Consider the following 14860-nt stretch of genomic DNA (forward strand, 5'->3'; position numbering starts at 1 on the left):
TCTAGCTTTTGTTCTTGTGTCTCCAATGGTCTAAACAGGTTGTATCTTATTTGATTTTATTATGTACGATAGTATAAGCAAAAACATTTTAAAGACAAGGAGATTATACAGAAACCATTGTTCATTTTCTGTTAGTCGATTCTAAATACTCTATAATGCTGTCATTCTCTTAAATGGTTTTACATTGTTTTGATATACTTAATGCTACAGTATACGAAGTTGTACTCAAGGACTTCAAGGAAAGAGTCAATATGGTAACTACTTTTGGGTCGGAATTATCTGGTGGTGAAACACTATTCTGCTTAAATGGTTATGTTTTGATCTGCCCTGTTTCGCTGTTATGCCCTCTTTTTTTCTCAATCTCCACTCCATTATTTACTTTTTCATTTTTATCCGTTTAATTAAAGGGAAAAAAATAGCAGGATAATATAGTAACCCACTTTGACTTTCTATTATCTCGATTTGAAGACCTGTATTACTCTCACCATCTTGTTTTTGACTGAGGTTCCTCTATTCTGTTTTACTGCATAGTATCAGGTTCGAAAGTTTAGGCATCAGCTGAGAAGATAATGAGATTCATTATAACGCCCATTCCCATTGACTTTTATCTACTTTTGAAGACCTACAATGTCTCCAATGTTTTGGTTTTGTCGGTTTTGTTCTTTACTGTTTTGTTGAATTGTATTACAACTAATGATATAGGCAATTCTATTAGAGATAGCGGGAGGCATTATGGTAACCATTGTTGATCACCTTGTATTATGTTTTTATATTATCTATTATGTCCACCCTTTTGACTTGACCGATTCTGTTCTGTTATGTCACATTTAGTTTTACTCTCTTCCAAAAAAAGCAATAAGAACCGTGGGAGCAATGAAACCCAAAATGTGTAATAGTCATTGTACAAAAGAGAGGAAAAGAAAGTGCTCTAAACTATATAACTGCATGTATATTTAAGTGTATAAGATAGAAAATGATATCACAGAGTTTTATTGGATCATTGAACAGAACTGTTTGTAGTATCATTGTTGGAATGTCCACTTTACAAGCTTTAATTTTGTGACTTGAACAATTATTTCTAAGATGGCAATATGTAATCCATTAACTAGTGATTTCCTACTGTGCATTTTTTTCTTCTGTAAATCTGTATAACTTGTACCCTTCACTGTTTTTTTTTTCTTTTCTCCTTAAATAAAAAATAAAAAAAAATTTAAAAAAACATATGAAAATTATAGTCCGTACATCTGGAGCCCAAAAATAAGCAGGAGTAGCTATCATATTTTCAGACATAGGTGACTTCAAGTCAGAATTATCAGAGGAGAAAACAGATGGCCACTACATACAGGAAAACAAGAATCTTTTAAAATAAATATATAATTGGAAATATATGTGGATCCAAATTTGGCACTCTTAAATTCATAAACCAAAACAAAGAATATGAAAGGACAGATTGATACAAATACAATCATAGTAGGGGATTTCAATGTCCAATTTTCACAAATGCACTGGTCAATTAGACAAAATTCAACAGAAAATATGAATTGAACCACATCTTTGAATAAATAGACATACAAATGTCTACAGATTGTTTCATCTAGTAACAACAAAATACACCTTTTTGCAGAACAAATGGAATTTTATCCAAAACGGACCACATTTTAGGCTACAACTCATATAGAAATGAATACAAAAGAATGGTAATAATCCCCTTCATGCTGTAATATCATAGGGAAATAAAACTAGAATTCAACAACAATGAAACTATGGAATGTGGGAAATGGTGTAACAAGACTATAATCCCAGTGTTTGAGACACTATGCCAAGATTACCTGCATTCATGAAAAGTGTGAGGAACATAGTGAGTTGAAGGCAAACATGTACAATATAGCAAGACTCTGTCTCAAAAAATCATGCAAACACACTAGTGTTAAGTAATAAAATATTTGATAATCAGTTGATCACAAAGCAAATCATGGAAGAATTTAAAACTATTCTATAATTAAAAGACAATGAAAATGTAACATCACTTAACATGTCACACAGTGAAATCAGTCCTAAGAATTAAGTTTATAGTTATTAGTGTACACCAAACATCATTGAGCAATGTCAAGCAAATAAAGTAAAAACTTATTCCTAAAAATTTGCATGGCAATGATTCCAAAATGGGCAAGCCTTTAACAAAGAAAGAAAATTTTAGGCAAATCTCTGTTATGAACATTGATGCAAAAATTTGCAACATGATACTGGCACACAAAATGCAGAACATTATAGAAATTTCATACATCTACATTTATTAAAAATTAAAAGAAAGGAGATTAAGATAAAAGAGCACATAACAGAATAATATCACAGGTCAGAACAGAACAATTTAAGGAACATAGTGTTACAATACAAGATAACCTGACATAATGTTAGCTACCATAGTGTCTCTTTCCTGGAAATATTTATTTGAGTATAACCACATATATTACAGCATCAAACACAACATAACAGTGTAAAATGATTCAAGAGAATGAAAGTATTAGAGGGAATTTAGAACCAACTATCAGAAAATGAACAATAGTTTCTATATTATCTCCTTGTGTATAAAAGTTTTATTTATACTATCACATATAATAAAATGCAGTATGATAAACAGATGGAGACAGAAGAACAAAAGCTTCATGGGACTTCAAAAAAAGATGATATTAAATCAGGACTAGCTATTACATTGTCTTGTTTTCTTCAAAAAGGAGAGTTCCTTTTTCCCGATAGCATTTCCAGCATTTGTTGTTGGTAGTTTTCTTGATCCTCACCATTCTTTCTGGAGAGAGAGATGGAATCTCAATGTGGTTTTAATTTGCATTTCTCCAGTGAGTAATGATGATGAACATTTTTTCATGTATTTATTTGGCATTTGTATTTCTTCATCTGAGAATTGTGTATTCATCATAGATACCCATTTTTGGATTGGATCTTTGAATTTTGGGGATCTGATTTTTTTAAATTCTCTATGTATTTTAGACAGAATTCCTTTGTCTGAGGGAGAGTTCACTAACATTTTATCCCATTTTATGGGTTTTCTTTTCACTATACTGGAGATTTCTTTTGATGTGCAGAAACATTTTAATAAGAAGTGATCCTAGTCATTGATTCTGGGAAGTATTTCCCGTGCACTTTGAGTCCTGTTCATAAATTATCTACCTACACCTATGTCTTCAATTTTTACCCATTTGTCTTCCAATAGATTTAGTATTTCTGTTTAATATTCAGATCTTTGATCCATTTAGATGTTAATTTAGTATATGACCATAGGCATGGGTCTAGTTTTAGTTTTCAACATATGGAGAGCCAGTTTTTACAACACCATTTATTAAGAGACTTTTGTTCTTCCAGTGCACATGTTTGGCCACTTTATCAAAAATAAGGTGGTTGAGTGTATTTGTAATTGTGGTTGTATTTTCTAATGTATTCCACTAATCTCAGCTCTGTTTTGATTCCAGTACCATGTTGATTTCACTACAGTTGCTTTGTAGTATAACTTCAAGTCAGGAATTGTGATGCCTCCTGCCTTGCCTTAGCTGCTTAGAACTGTCTTTGCTATTTGAGGTCTCTTCTGATTCCAGATGAATTTGAAGGGTGATTTCTCTAGATACCTGAGGTATATTGATGGTATTTTATTGGGGTTGCAATGAATATGTATAGCAGTTTTGGGTAATGGCCATTTTCACAATATTTATTCTTCCTATCCAAGAGCAAGGGATGTCTTTCCATTTTCTGATATCCTCTTCAATTTCTTTTTTCAGTGTATTATAATTTTCCCTATATAGATCTTTCACTTCTTTTTTGAGAGCAATTCCTAAATATTTCATTTTTTTTGGTTGCTAGTGTGAAGGGGGTGACTTCTCTTATTTCTCTGTGATTTTTGTTGTCAGTATATAGAAATGCTATTGATTTTTGAGTATTGATTTTGTATACATCTACATTATTGAATTTATTTATTATATCTAAGAGTCTTTCAATGGAGTTTTGGGGGTCTTACATGTAGAGTATCATGTCATCGGCAAATAATGACAACTTAAATTCTTCTTTTCCTATCTTTACCCCTTCAATTTCTCTCTCTTGTCTAATTGCTCTGGCTAGCATTTCCAGTACTACATTAAATAGGAGTGGTGATAAGGGACATCCTTTTCTGTTGCCTGATTTTAAGGTAAAGGTCTTAGTTTTTGGATATTTAGTATGATACTAGCTATTGATTTGTTGTATATGGTCTTTATTATATTGCGGTATACTATTTTAATTTTCTGTAAGTTTCTTATCATAAATGAATGTTGGACCTTGTCAAAAGCTTTTTCTGCATCTATAGAAATGATCATATGACTCTTCCTTTTGGTTTTATTGATATGCTGGATTACATTTATTGATTTACATATGTTGAACCATCCCTGCATGCCTGGGATGAATCTCTCTTGGTCGTGTTGTATAATCTTCTACACGATTTGCTGCATCTTGCTTGCCAATATTTTACTGAGAATTTTTGCATCTGTGTTCATTAGGGAGTTTGGCTTGTAGTTCTCTTTTTTAGTTGGGTCTTTCTCAGGTTTTTGACCTAGAGTAACATTTGCTCCCAGGAAGGAATTAGGAAGGATTGCTTTCTTTTACATTTCATTGCAGAGTTTGAGGAGTGTCGGCATTAAGCCTTCTTTGTATTTCTTGTAGAATTCCTCAGTGAATCTATTCGGGCATGGGCTCTTTTTGGTAGGTAAGTAGTTAATCACATTTTCATCTTTCATTAATACAAATTGGGTTATTCAGAAATTTTAAGTCTTATGTTCCTAGCTTTGGTACTTGATATGTTTCTAGGAATCTGTCTATTTCTTCTGTGTTATCAAACCTATGAGAGTAGAGGTTTTTGAAATAGGTGTTGATGATCTTCTGTATTTCTACAGAATCTGAAGTGATTTTACCTTTTTCATTCCTTATTGCATGAAGTGGAGCTATTTCTTCCTTTTAAAAATAAGATTGGCTAGAGTATTATCAATTTTATTTATTCTTTCAAAACACCAACTCTTTGATTCACTGATTCTTTGGATTGTTTTCTTAGTCTCTATTGCATTAATTTCTGCTCTGATTTTTATAATTTCCTCCCTCCTTTTGGTTTTGGGCTTGACTTGCTCTTCTTTTTCTAGATGTTTGAGGTGTAGCATCAGGTTATTTATTTGTATTCATTCTGTTTTCATGATATGAGAACTCAGTGCAATAAAATTTCCTCTGCTTACAGCTTTCATTGGATCCCACAGATTCCAGTAAGTTGTATTTGTATTTTGGTTTGATTGTGGGTATTTTTAACTTCTTCTTTAATTTTCCCTGTTACCCACCGATTACTCAAGAGTGTGTTATTCAGTTTCCATATTTTTGTGGGAGTTTTATTGTATCTCTTATCATTCATTTCTAATTTCATGGCACTATGATCAAATTACTTGCATGTAATAATTTAAACTCTTTTGCATTTATTAAATATTTTCTGTGGGCTAATATATGATCTATTTTAGAGAATGTCCCATGTACTTCTGAGAAAAATGTATATTCTGATGCTGTTGGATGGAACATTCTGTATATATTTATGAAGTCCATTTGTTTGCATGTGTGATTCATTTCTGTTATTTCTTTGCTGGTTTTCTGTCTGGTTGATCTGCCCCTTGGTTTCAATGGTGTGTTAAGGTCTCCTGTTATAATTGTGTTTCTGAAAATTTGGTTTTTCAGTTCTGTTAATACTTGCTTTATATAACTGGTATTCTGGAATTTGTTGCACATATATTTAAGATTGTTATCTATTCCTCTTGAAGTTTTCCCCTAACCAGTATGTAATGAACTTCTTTATCTCTTTTGATCATTATTGGTTTGAGGTTCACATTGCCTGCAAACATAATAGCTACCCCAACTTTTTGGGGGTTCCCATTGCATGACGTATTGTTTTCCATCCTTAGACTTTCAGTCTGTGAGTACCCATTTAGTTACTCATACTTAACCCATTTGGGTTAGATGGGTTTCTTTTAGACAGCATATGGTTGAATGTTGTTTCTTGATCCATTCTGCCAGTCTGTTTCTTTTAGTTGGTGCATTGAGACCATTCATATTAATGGTTATAATTGTTATATGTTGGTTTATTATTGACATGTTACCTTTCTGCTGTTGCATCTTTATCTTTCTGTTCTGTTTAATTGTCTGCATTGCTTAGTGGTTTTTTCCTAAGTGTATCTAAACTGTCTTTCAGTATTCTTTGCAGGTTTGGTTTGGTGATCCTGAAGTTCTTCAGCTGTTCTTTGTCATGGAAGTATCTTATTTCTCCATCAATTAGAAGTACAGTTTTTCAGGGTACATCAGTCTAGGTTGGAAATCATTTTCCTATAGGATCTGAAATACTTCACTCCATGCTCTTTTTGACTTTATTGTTTGTGCTGAGAAGTCTCCTGTGATTCTGATAGGTTTTCCTTCATAGGTGATCTGTCTTTTCTCTCTGACAGCTTTTTAATATTCTATTATTATTTTAGCTTTCTGTGATAGTGCTTATTATTTATGTTTGGATGTAGTTTTATCTTGGTTATGACTATTTGGAATTCTGTATGCTTCACTGATCCTCATGTCAGTTTCCATTCTCATTGGAAAATTTTCAGCTATTACTTCTCTAAATATCCTCTTGACATCCTTTATGTTGTCCCCTCATTTTCCATCTATCCCTATCAATCTTACATCGTTTTTCTTTGCATCATCTTGCAGCTGTTGGATTGTTATTTCCTGATTCCTTGTTATTTTAAAAAGATCTTGCCATTCTGTTCACTAACTGCAATCCTGTCTTTGAGGTCTGAAACTCTATCTTCACTTTCTTTGTGGTAATTTTTACAACTTTCAATGGAATTTATTGATTCCCTGTATATCTATTTTCAACTGCTTTATATATTCTGTTTGTTTCTTTTATTTTTCATCCAGAGATTCTACCTTATTGTTTAGTGCCTCCATTTTTTTAACTGTGACTTCTTTAGATATATACAGCATCTCTTTCTTTTTCTATCATTGCTTCCTTTACCAGGGAGATAATTTCTAGTTTGAATTCCTTTAAAGCTTCCTGCAATTACTTCTTTATTTCAGTTGCTATTATTTCAGGTATTTCGGTGAACGGCATATATTTTCTTCTATGTACATAGCTCTTAAAGTTTCTTGGGATGGGCTGGAGGTTTGAGCTTGCATTTTGGTCTTTCACTTTGTCATTTTCCTATATTTCTGTCCTTCAAGTGTTGTTCCAAGGCTTCCTCTGAATGTGTTGGAAATCATTTCCTGTGCCCTAGGCTACTGGGACTGAATGGAAGTTGCTGGGCCTGGTCCAGTTAGGCCCTCAGGCTCTCCTGTGCCACCTTTAGTGTTCCAGGTAGCTTGGAAGGTACCTAACCACTGTGCATAATAAGTTAAAGCTCCCTCTGGGTGAAGACCAGTGCCCTGGAACTGGCTTCACCTTCTCTCAAATCCCATAATTGGAGAAGGACACTGGACATAATATATTTGGTTCATAAAACCTCCCAAGGGTAGTCTAATGTGTCTGGGCTCTGAGCGGGTACTTGTGCTCTGGAAGAGATGATCTTATACTCTCCCCAGGGCTCTGGATGGTGCGTGGACTTACCCCAGCCACCTGGTGGGTTTTTCTATTTGGGAGAAGGTCAAGGACATGTCCTGCACAAGCCTGAAACCTGCCAAGTGCCACCTAGTGTGGCTCGTCTCTGGGCAGGTCCTTGAGTTCCAGAAGAGATGATCTTACAATCTCGCCAGTGTACTAGATGGCACACAGACTCATTCCAGCTGCCAGCTAAGTTTCCCAGTTTGGAAGAAGGTCACTGGGCAATTCCTGGGCAGTCCTGAAACCTACCAACAGCACCCCAGTGTGGCTGAGCTCTCTGAAATTTTATACATCAAGACCAAGATAGCTCATGCCTAGGATAAAAAGATGAATTAACATGTTTTCATCTGTACATATAATAACTCAAATAAACAGAATAATGACAAAAATCACACAATAATTCCAACAGATATAGAAAAACTTTTGACAAAATCTGTGGAGTGCCCCTGGGATGGCTAACCCTGAATTATTTGTCTCATCATGGCTAACTCTTGCCCTACTTCTCTGTATTACATGTAAAGAGCTGGCTAGGAAAATACTCTATACATTAATTGGCTATAAGCAATGCAAATGGGTCTTGCTGAAATGCTGATGTATAACCTTTGAAGCAATGCCATAGGTGAGTGATGCCTGGGACATAATTCTCTATTACTAACAGTGAGCTAAGCCAAGAGATCCTGTGCGGTTTTCTGGGACTGATCCAATGACCCAGGGCAGAAAAACCAGACAACAAAACTGACATAACCAACAAAAAACACAAGATAGTTCCTAAATTGTGTTAGGTAGATTCCTCCAAACTTAGAGCCTACCCATTATGGGAATCTGGTACTCTTTCTACCTTCCTTTCTGCATATTGCAGGGGTGTTATTCTACCTTTTTCCTACCCTAGCTCACAGTACTAATGTAATTCTTACCATTGTCACAGCCATTCAACTCAGAGTCGTACCCCTCTTCATAAATTAATAAGTTCTGGATTCAGCCCTCTGTCATGGCTTTTGTTTCACTTAGCCATTGTTCCAAATGTATTTAGTACCTCTTTGACACCTCAGAACTGCAGATTTGTCTGTTTCTTTTTATTCTTGCCATAGATTGCACCAGAAGTGGTAAATTAGTTTCCTTACTGCAGTTCCAAAAGCGTTTCTCTGGGATTAAAAATATAAACTCCAAACAGAGTTGAGACCTGGATGGCTTCCTATAAAAATCCAACATCTTTTCATAAAAAACATCTTGGTCAAAATACATATCAAATGACTATTTCTGAAGCAGGTAAAAGCATTTGCAACAAACTCACTGCCAACTTTCAACTAAATTCATGAAAACCTGAAAGCATTTCCTCTAAAATCGGAGCAAGATGAGGGTTTCCTCCCTCACCACTGCTGATCAATACATACATGAAAATTTAGTCAAAGCAATTAGGCAAAAGTAACAATCAAGATGTGTACATACAGTAAAGGAAAGCATGCCTGTTTTTATGCCAATCTCATATCACTATTATCATTGAAGCTTGTGATATAATTATATGAGATTGACATAAAAACACACATGCTGATAAATATAACATAAATGAGAATGTAGCAACAAAACTTAGAACCTCTAGCCATCTAATCACTGACAAAAGTTCTAAAAGTATATGCTTGAGAAAAGATAGCCTGTTTAACCAATGGTACTGGGAAAACAGGGTACCTACAATACAATAATAAATCTCAATCTATATATCTCACCATGCACTGAAAACAAATTAACAAGGGCTCATATATAAAAAAGCTCTGAATTTGTCTAAGAAAAACAAACAAATCACTTGAAGTCACAGGCATATGCAAGGGCATTCTGAACACAGCATCTATTAAGTGCAGAAAAAAATCAACAATTGATGAAAGAAAGTATATAAAATTACAATGTATCTATACAGCATAGAAAATATTGCACAGAGTGAATGAACAGACTGAGATTGCATTTTTGCCAGAAAGCACTGAGACAGAAAATTCTTATGCAAAATATACAACAAACTCAAATTATAGATCTCCATGAAATATAAGACAAACTTAAACAGGAAATTAATAGGCACTTGTCAACAAAAGTAAATATTGTCAGTGGTTAAATATAAATGTTTTTGACATTATTGGCTATTTTAGAAATGCAAATTTAGACAAAATTGAGAGGGCTGGGGATAGAGTTTACTAGCACAAGTGCCTGCCACTCAAACCCAAGTTCCTGAGTTTCAGTCCCAGCGTAAAAAAGAAAAAAGAAAGAATAAAAAATATAATAGTGACAATTCATCTCACTTAGAATGAAAGGCTATAATCATGAAATTTTTAAAAATGCAGTTGACTTTGTAGTGAAAATAGAAGCTGTCTATATTGTCCTTGGTATTATAAACTAGTATAATATCTATGGAAGACAACATTTTTTAGTTTTTCACATCATACTATTAATACCTTGAGTTCAAATTTAAATTAATAAGTGTGGTTTTTAGTAAAATTCTGGCATAACATTTCCCACACCAAGAATTCTGGTTCTATATCAAAAGGGATAATACAAATGTAATAATGCATAATTGATAATGTTTAGCCACAAAACCATAAAGCAGTCTAATAATAAGAATTTTTATGGCTACCAAATAAAACTATTGGAAAATAAAATAAAAATAAAAATAAGAGCCCTAGTATGTCATCTATAATGTCTTCCTGTTCTTTTTAATTTTGTATTACATTGTCTGATAATAGTAATGTTTTGTCACAATTATTTAATTTATCTAGCCTATTTTTACATATATGTAGATATTTGCTCTCATGTTATCTATATGCTATTGCCACTCTTGTGATTTCATTTGACTAAAATTTGTTTTGTCATATACTTTCTAAAACAGATATCTGAAATAATATTGCATAACTTTTCCCACAAAATTTTGTCTATAAAATCCCTGAAAATACAAACACTGTAGTATCATAATTATCATCATTTCCTGCAATGTATCAGTCTGTACAGAATATATTATCTACAAAAGGTTGCATTGAAATTACTTTAGATTGAAGATAAAGATATGTCTTTTTGTGAAGAGAAAGTAACATGTCTTAATTCTGTTCTGGCAACGTTAGATCATCTATATTATGGCTGTGATCTAGTTGACCTCTCCAGATTTACTCTAACTCTAGAATTTTAGGAAGCAGAATAATGCTTTTTAAAAAATGAATACTTTCATTTATACCTAGGTTATCATTGGGTTATTTAACATGTTGGCTTAAGGTAGAAGTTTTGAGTTTTGTTATGACACTAGGAGACAGTAACTTATTTTGTGAGATTGGCATATCCTTAAATGACTCCCAGTGTTTTTCCTAAAACAGGTCACCAAATATTTTTTGTTTGCTACCAGAGCACGGACTTAGTGAGCTCCAAGGAAATGGAAATAAAACAAATATGTTGAGAAATTCTAGATCAGTGGTGGCAAACCTATGGCAGACATGCTGTACATGGCTGTTCGTTATTATCAAAAGCTCTAAAAGGTTTACCATCACTTCTCTAGAGGTATATGTACCATTACAGACAAAGAGGCATCAAGGTGAAAATAAATTTCATTTTTCAGAAGAGAAATATATTTATCTTTGCATCTTGCCTCATGGAGAATCCATTCAACAATGGTACTGTAATAAAAATTTAATCATGAAGATAATGCCCTTGCATAAATTCATCACTTTAAAAATTAATTTTATTGATACATTTCAGATATAAACAACAATTTATCATAGGGAATTTATACCTGTACATGACAAATCTTGATGCTTTGTTATTCCCCATTCCCCTCCCCTCCTTTCAACTCCTCCCCTTTTTATGGTCCTTTTTTGTACTATCAAGAATTTTGCTCCTCTGATGATGCCATCTGAATATTAAATGTACACATTTTTCTGTTACATTTCATGAAATCATGTCTTGATGGAACAATAGATACTATATTTGGCATTGTTTTCTGCACAGGTTTGATGAAAGCTAGAAAATGTCTGCATTGCACTTCCTGGTGTTTACACTTTTTATTAAAAACTTGCACAATTCCAATGAAAGCCAAAAACAGGGCTATGAGTCTGATAATTATGTGAGTATAGTTAACATAAGGACATGTTAACCTACATAAAAGATATCTTAAATAGATAATACTTACATATTTGTGGGTTAAAGTCAAGAATTACTCTAATTTTTCTAGATTCCCAAGGTGAAAATACTACAGCAACACAATTTTTATTTAATTTATTTAATTTCCTGTTAGTATCAGGAAAAGTAGCAAGGAAAAAAATTTTACATCATATGGGCTTCTTGAAAATGTTTCTTGACATTGAAAATAATTTATTAGAGGATGAGAGAACTGGTGCTATGTAAGCTTTTATTGAACACATGAAAAGAGAGCAAGGACAGCTTCATTCCTGCTTTATTTCATATAATATATATAATTTCAAGCATCTTAAGAATAAAAAATGCAGCATGTAGATTTGGACACTAATAAACTAATATAGTAAATTTATATTTTGGTTTAACATTTTCCAATGATTTAAGAACCTCTGTAAAATAATATTGCCAGCCTATTATTTCATTCAAAAATTTTGATCCATGATGTATTTGAGGCCAAGCTCAATGTGGCATAATTTTCTGAAACTTAGAGCATATAATTCATATATCAGAATTATACAACTCATAGTAATGAAATATTTTATATTTTCTTAATCAATTAAGCCTTAATCAGCTTGTGTCTTGCAATAATGTATAAAAGGAAAAGAAGTTCAGCAAATGAATATTTGAGTACTTCTTTAAAAATACTATTTTGAGCATGGATAATTTCATGCAATGGTGATGATATACATTTACTTATGCTATTTTCTAGTTTCAGGAAATGTAACCATTGACATATACTGAGTAAAACATTTAAGTAAACTGTATCTACATCATTGCAAATTTCTGTGGCTCTTCAATTTTTTCAAATAAATAATAGTGAGTTGTATTGAAACATGTTCCTTATTACTTATGATAAAGACATTTTTCAATGACATTATTGCTTCCTTTGTTAAATATCAAGGGTCTTAGAAACCTTGGTGTTATGAGATTATTGAGAACTCTAAAATTTATGCTTTTCGTCATTATGTGATGGACATTTGTTAACTGAAAATTAAACTTAAGAAAATTCAAAATATTTATTGTTTCATGATGTGTTATATAAAAAGTAATATCAGTGGTATATTCTAGAAAGCTAGATTGCATTAATAAGCAGAGTAAGAGGCATCGTTCCACACAGAAATATTGTATATTTATGATATTGTCTTTGTTTTTTCCTTCATGTTGGTATTAAAAAAGAAAGTGTCAGTGGAACAACAGATTAAAAGACCATTTTTGGGATGTTGTGCTAAGTAATATGAATTAAATATGATAAAAATATTTGAGAATAAAATAGGAGTAAGCCTTTCATTGTGTAAGTTGAAATAGTCCTAGATATTTACTGTATGACATATTCTTCATGAATAAAAATATCATATTATAGGCTGTTAAGAGGGTAGAGATCCTAATATGTTCTTAGTTAAATACATAAGGACAAATTTTAGGTAAAAGATATTTGATACTATAGGAAAATATTAAGAATAAAATAGGTAAGGACAAGAGTAAGGAGTATTAATTTAGTTTTAAATCAGAGAATATGAGTAAAAAAAGAGAAGTATGGAGTGGGCACACACAAATTTGTGAGGGAGGACAAGATAAAGCATAAACTTAACCTTTTAATAACAAAGAACTCAGAATTACTGTTTATGTAATTCAATAACATTTTGATATTGGAATTTTAGAAATGATGAATTCAAAAATTTAGACATGTTCCAAACAACAAACTGGCTGAGAGAAAAATGAGGGAAACTACATCCTTCACAATAACATAAAAAAAATTAAATACTTAAGAATCAATCTAACAAAGGATGTAAACTGATAATTAGTGTACTCTGAGAAAAGAAATCAAAGGTGATCTCAGAAAATGGAAGGATATCCCTTGTTTATGGATAGAAAGAACAAACACTGGAAAAATGGCAATATTCCTGAAGTTGTTACACAGTTTAAATCCAACCCTGAGCAAAATATTATTAGCATACTTCACAGATCTACTAAATACATTCTTAAAATTCATTTGGAACCATAATAGATCTAGAGGAAATCCTGAGCAAAAAAAGGAAGGCAACAGGCATCAAAATTACTGGCTTGAAATTATAGTATAGAATTATTGTGGTAAAATCAGCATGGTACTGTCAAAAAAAAAAAAAAACCCTCAGAAGATCAGTGGAACAAAATAGAAGATGTGGAAACATCTGCAAACACACTCGTTCACGTTATCTTTGACGAAGGGGTCAAATATGTTCACTGGAAGAAAGACAGCCTCTTTTTTTTTTTTTTTTTTTTTTTTTTTTTTTTTTTTTTTTTTTGGTACCAGGGATCAAACTCATGATTGTGCACTTACTGGGCAGGTACTAATGCTGCTGAGTAAATCCCAAAACCCTCAGAAAGTCTCTTTAATAAACGATATTGATAAAACTGGCTTTCCATATGCCAAAGACTAAAAACAGGATCTAAGTCTATCACCATGCACTAAACTAAGGTCAAAATGGATCAGACAAATATTAAACAGAAATACTAAATCTATTGAAAGAGAAAGTAGGTAGAAATCTTTTGTAGATGGAGAGCACATGAATAAAAACAAAATTTCATGGGAAATTATTTAAGAGGTCAATAACTGGGATTTTGAACCGACTAAAAAATGCATCTCAAAAGAAATCCCCAACAGAGTGAAAAGAAAATCCATAAATTGGAAAAAGAAATTTAGCCAAGTAACCCTCAGACAAAGGACTTCTATCTAGAACATGCAAAGAATTTCAAAAGAAGCACCCCCCACACACACACACACACTGAAAGACCCAATCCAAAGATGGACAATTCTCTCAGATAAAGAAATACAAATGGGAAATAAATACATGAAAATTGGTCAATTTCTTTAGTCATTCAAGAAATGAGAACTGAAACATCACTGAGATTCCATTTCACCCTAGAAAGAATAGTTATTAAAAACCCATCTAATGACAAATGTTGACAGGGCTGTGGGGAAGAAGGAACACTTCTCCATTGTTGGTTAAAATGTAGACTGGAGCAACGCCTATAGAAATCTGTGTGTAGATTCCGCTGAAAGCCAGGGTTAGAGGTCCCTTT

The sequence above is a fragment of the Cavia porcellus genome, unplaced genomic scaffold, assembly GCF_034190915.1.
Source record: "Cavia porcellus strain 051 isolate PalLab524CR breed Dunkin Hartley unplaced genomic scaffold, mCavPor4.1 scaffold_3, whole genome shotgun sequence".
Classification (NCBI taxonomy): domain Eukaryota; kingdom Metazoa; phylum Chordata; class Mammalia; order Rodentia; family Caviidae; genus Cavia; species Cavia porcellus.